We start from the raw sequence: 6,580 nt of genomic DNA on the forward strand, positions 1-6,580 counted from the left end.
ATAATAATATCTCTAAGAAACCAATTGTACGCTTCGTGCTTTCTTGGTTTTTGAAACAGCAAAGAGTGAATTTATAAGAGTTGAAAACTGGTTGCTTTGCGTAGCAGATGGAGTCAACTATTTTGTCATAAGAAACTCATTGTAGCAGAAAGAATTGGTCCGATAAAAATTATTTTATCAGACGTTTAGATTGTAAAAATGGATATGGCAAACACTAATAAGATAATGTAATTACAACAGCTAGTTCAGTCATTGTTAAGTCATACGTAATTAAGTAAAAGGCAAGAATTTAGTGTAGTTGTCAAGTTAATGAATAATCAACGATAAACAACATATGTCCGCTGTATATTCAGTTCACAAAATCACACTAAATCTAGTATAATATTCTACTTTATTTAATAACCTGAGAACAAAATCTATACATTTTTATACCAGTTGTATAAATGACGGCGTTTGAGAATTAACAAATACAAGAACGTGTAGTGTTCAGAAAAATGGCATAACTCCCTATAGAATTTGGTAGCTTTCTTTTTTTCTTAGATTTGCCCAACGATAAAAGTTCAAGAACATTCTATAAGCCATTTGGTTGGGAGGTTTCTGCTGACAAATCGATCAGATTGGCTGAGCTACAGTCATGTGATGTTAATGACGAATGACTTTTATGGCATGTATACATGCATGTATGCATGCTTGTATGCATATATACGTATGTGAATATATATGTTTATACACACACGCATATATATATATATATATATACATGTATACACACATTCACAAACAGGTATATATACATGTAGGCATATATATATATATATATATATAATATAATATGATATATATATGCAGATATATTTATGTATAAACGTACATATATAGGGATATATATGTATATGTCTATATACATACACACATATATGCAATAATACACACACACACACATATATAAGTATCGTATATATATGTATGTATGCTTATATATGTTTATACATATATATATATATATGTGTGTTGTTATTAATACGCACACACACACACACACACACACACACACATATATATATATATATATATACATATATATATATATATATATATATATATATATATATAATATATATATATACAAATATATATATATACACAAACACGCACACACAAAATATTTCAATTTGAAAATTTGTATTTTGCATATAAAAACGTCCTTAACAATAACTTGAAAATTTTCAATGCTTCTTTTAAATTATAATTTTATTATAGGTTTGAATCAAATAGATTTTAACAAATTTCCTTTAACCAAACTTGAAACAAACCAAAACAAACAACGGCAGCAAAATTTCATAGCACGATTTTTATTTCAAGGGAAACATGTATGTTCATGTATATATATTAATATTTGTATATGTAAATATGTAATACGTATGATGTATGCATCAATGTGCGTGTGTATACATACATACATACATTCATACATATATATATATATATATATATATATTATATATATATATATATATATATACATATATACATATGTGTGTGAGTGTGTGTATGGGTGTGTGTCTGTGCACAGCAATGCCACATACTTTCATTTTTTATTGTTATATAATAAGATATCCTGCATTATAAATTATTGTTTCGCAATTTTAATTTCTTTCACAAATACATTGACACACATATACGTACACAAACGGACACACACTGCTACATGAATATTTATGTGTACATACTACATATCTGTAAAAGCATACATACATACGTACGTATGTATATATGTATATACATATATATACACTGTATGTATATATATATATATAATATGTATATTTATATATGTATATATAAATATACATAGATATATATGCATACATATACATATATGCACATATATATATACATATATGCATATATATATATATACATGTATACACACATTCACAAACAGGTATATATACATGTAGGCATATATATATATATACATGCACATCTACATATAAATATAAATACTCACGCGCACACATATATATACATACATATACACGTAGATACACACACAGAAATATATATGTATATATATGTATGTATTTGTATACACACATACATACACAAATCGCGTTTGTGTGTACGTATGTGTGCGTACACAAAAACTCGAGTGTTGAGAGAGCATGTATGTTTGTGTATCTCTGTGTATGCGTGTGTCTGTGTTTATTGTGTGTGTGTGTTTGTTTGTGTATGTGTATGTGTTTGTATGCGCGTGTGTGCGCGCGCGCATAATAGTATAAGTGGAAAAAAAGAGGATTTCTAAGTATTGGCATGTAGCTAAATACAATTTCAAAAACAGATCTTCTCTCCTAATATTTATACTGGATATTGGCTGACACAAAAGAAAACACTTGGCTAGATGCCGCAGCAAGTCTTTTTGATCTGCAGGAAAGAAGAATCTTGCAAGTATTGGCAATATGTTGCAAGACATGGGCGACAGTCTTTTGGTTATCAGCAAACCCTTACTTTAAGGTCGCTGGTTCCCGCCAAAGGAACGCTTTAGAAGTGTATTTAAAAAGTTGACTGCATGAGGGTCTCTAAAGCAGCCGACACACTGGCAGAGAAAACACACGGATTAATTCTTCAAATATATTCCCATTGCATTCCCCTTTCTCGCCATATTGTCTTTTTCACTCTCACATTTATTTTTTTTCTCTTTCATCTTATCTCTCTATACAACCATCTATCTATCTATCTATCTATCTATCTATCTATCTATCTATCTATCTATCTATCTATCTATCTATCTATCTATCTATCTATCTATTTTGGCAATATGCCAATGCCAAAAAGACTGGCATTTCTTCATTTGTTTTCCTTTTTTTGTGTGCTCTTTTACGTTATCGCATGTTTTTGCTCTATTTATGTTTGTTCACTTTAACGAAAATCCACTAAACTTCAGAAACCCACGTCTTCATTATTTCTTCAGTAGTAAACAAAAAAAATCTAGGACATTTCGGAATGATCCGGCCGTTTGCTTAACGTTGAAAGACTCTTTAATGTTTTCTGGATATTTGTCGACAAAAAAAAAGGTTGCTATATGCATACTGTTGCGTTGCGTCATTGGAAATAAAACTCCCTTCTCTATTTTATGATTAAAAAAATTAATCTGTGCTTAATGAGTTAAATGAAGTAGGGTATATAAAAGACATTTTCTCAAAACACTGTATATTCAAACTGAACTTGGAACCACGTGGTTGCAAAGTACACATGTTAACTCCTCAGTTATTTGTGCATATATGTAATATGGCGGAGTCGTTACCACGCCGAACAAAATGCTTCAGAATATTTTTTCAGGCTTTAAATTCTGAGTTCAAATTCTGCCAAGGTCGGCTTTCACTTTCATACATTCGAGGATTTAAAACATTTCAGGCCATGTGCCGATAGTTGAAAGTATTATTATTATTATTATTATTATTATTATCATTCAGAACGTCTCTACGTTCTCAGTTCAAGTTACGCCGGGGTTGACTTTGCCTTTCATAATTTCGGGGCCGATAAATGAAGAACCAGTGAAACACGAGGGTCGATGTAATCGACTAGTCCCCTCCCCTAAAATTCAGGCCTTGTGCCTTTAGTAGAAAGTATTATTATTATTATTATTATTATTATTATTATTATTATTATTATTATTATTATTATTATTATTATTCAGGGTGGTGAGCTGGGAGAATTGTAAGCCCGTCGGGCAAAATGTTTAGCATTTCGTCCGTCTTTACGTTCTGAGTTCAAATTACACTGAGGTCGACTTTACCTTTCATCATTTCGGGGTCGAAGTTGCTGGCCTTGTGCATATAGTAGAAAGGATTATTATTATTATTATTATTATTATTATTATTATTATTATTATTATTATTATTATTATTATTCAGTAGTTTTATTTTTATAGCGTGCTTTCACTCCACTACCGAGTACAGCTCTGTGTGCCTTGGGTATGTGCTGTGATTTGTTGTGATGCTCTGATGGTTATTGTATGGAAAGTGTTCTGCGTAGGATGTATGCAGTGCCTAGTAGTGCAATTTTCTGTATCTTATATGTGTTTGTAAGTCCTGGTGTTTTTGTTATGTATTTGTCTGAATATTATTATTATTATTATTATTATTATTATTATTATTATTATTATTATTATTATTATTATTATCATTATTGTTATTATTATTGTTGTTGTTGTTGTTATTGTTGTTGTTCTTGTTGTTGTTGTTGTTATCCATTAGTCTTATTTTTATCACGTGCTTTCACTACACTACCGAACGCAGCTCCGTGTTCCTTGGTTATGTGCTGTGGTTTGTTGTGATGCTCTTATTTTTACTGTATTGAAAGTATTTTACGTAGGATGTGTGTGCTGCCTAGTGCTGCTATTTTCTGTATGTTATATGTACTTGTTAGTCTTGCTGTTTTTGTTATGTATTTGTCTGCATATTATTTTTATCATACCTAATGCACCTGCTATGATAGGAATTGTTTCTGTTTTTAGATTCCACATTCGTGTTACCTCTATTTCCAGGTCTTTATATTTTGAAAGTTTCTCCGTTTCTTTTAGAGAAACGTTGTCATCTGTTGGTATTGAAACATCGATTAGAAAGCATTTTTTTTCTTGATGATCTCTGACAACTATCTCCTTGTCTATTGACCTAAGTTTCTCTACCTGTGTGTATCGGCATATCCCAGGGTATGGTTGCTTTCTCATTTTCTGTGATCTTTTCTGGCGTGTGCCTACACCATCTTTTTTCTGTTGTGTATGTGTGTGTGTCTGGCTGTGTGGTAAGAAGCTTGCTTCCGAGTTCAGTCTCACTGTGTGGCACCTTGGGCAAATGTCTTCTACTATAGTATCGGGTCTTTTGTTGGACGGAAACTGAAATAAGCCTGTCGTATATATGTGTGGGTGCGCGCGCGCGCATGTGCATCTTTATATCTGTGTTTTTCCCCTCCACCACCGTTTGGTGTGTTAAGATCCCCGTAACTTAGCGGTTCGGCAAAATAAACCGATAGCATAAGTACCAGGCTCAACGTAAAATAGTATTGGAATTGATTCATTCCACTAAAAACAAAAGAATGTTCAAGGTGGTGCTCCAGCATGCCCGCAATCAAACGACTGAAAGAACTAAAAAATACATACATGTTAACATATATATACATATATAAATAAATGCATATATATATAGATATATTTATAAATATATATATATGCATATATATTTATTACCTATCAATCTCTCTCTCTCTCTCTCTCTCTCTCTCTCTCTCTCTCTCTATATATATATATATATATATATATATATATATATATATATACATATATATATATATATATGGCGGTGCCCCAGCATGGCCACAGCTCATGAGCTGAAACTGGAAAAATCAATCAAATCATATATCATATATATTATATATAGATATATATATATATATATATATATATATATATTATATATACATACATGCATACATACATACATACATACATATATATATATAGGCGCATAAGTAGCTGAGTGGTAAGTAGCTTGCTTACCAACCACATGGTTTCGGGTTCAGTCCCACTGCGTGGGATCTTGGGCAAGTGTCCTCTACTAAAACCTCGGGCCGACCAAAGCCTTGTGAGAGGATTTGGAAGACAGAAACTGAAAGAAGCCCGTCGTATATATGTATATATATGTATGTGTGTGTATATCTTTGTGTGTCTGTGTTTGTCCCCCTAGCTTTGCTTGACAACCGATGGTGGTATGTTTACGTCCCCGTAGCCTAGCGGTTCGGCAAAAAAGACCGATAGAATAAGTACTAGGCTTCCAAAGAATATGTCGAACAAATCGATCCCCAGGACTTATTCTTTGGTATAAGTACTTATACTTATTCCAAAGAATAAGCCCTGGGGTCGATTTGCTCGACTAAAGGCGGTGCTCCAGCATGGCCGCAGTCAAATGACTGAAACAAGTAAAAGAGTAAAAGAATAAAAAAGTATATATGCTTGTATTCACACACGCGCGCACACACACACACACATACACACACACATACACACACACACACACACACACACACACACACATACACACACACACACACACCACACACACACATGCTCATGAAGACACAGATAATCAATCATTATGCATATGAAAATCAATTCCGAAGCAAATCAAACCAGATTTCGACAAACTGAGGGAAGACATAGAAAGGAATCCAACATTCACCAACAAATGCACGCCAAGCGTATATTATAGATTTACAGAAGCACAGTTCAGCTTCTAGAGAATCTACAGTGAAAACTCCTAAGTGGTCTTGACCATAACCAATTATATTACTAGTAAGAGCTACTCGTATCACATGCCGTTCGGTCATTCTATGCAGGAACTATGTTGCTTTCAAGCTAAAGTAGATTGTCTTCATGATATGTATGTAGTTAGAGATAGCTGAAGTACGTTGGAAAGAGTTCAGAGTTTAATGTTTACTAAGATTAAAATTAAAAACTACGGGAAGGTTGTTGCAAGGAGGTCTTCGGAACAGTGGCTTAATGAGATACAAAAAGAAGAAAAAAAAA

General features: G+C 32.5%; 1 long non-coding RNA gene across 1 annotated transcript in view; it reads left to right on the forward strand.

The window, feature by feature from the left end:
* Positions 1–1,708: 1,708 nt before the first annotated feature.
* LOC118763257 overlaps positions 1,709–6,580 on the forward strand; it is an 11,635-nt gene continuing 6,763 nt past the window's right edge. The window contains exon 1 of the long non-coding RNA XR_004999007.1: positions 1,709–1,722. This is a non-coding gene — a long non-coding RNA (uncharacterized LOC118763257). The remainder of the gene's footprint in view (positions 1,723–6,580) is intronic.

Source organism: Octopus sinensis, linkage group LG4 (genome assembly GCF_006345805.1).
Source record: "Octopus sinensis linkage group LG4, ASM634580v1, whole genome shotgun sequence".
Taxonomy (NCBI): Eukaryota; Metazoa; Mollusca; class Cephalopoda; order Octopoda; family Octopodidae; genus Octopus; species Octopus sinensis.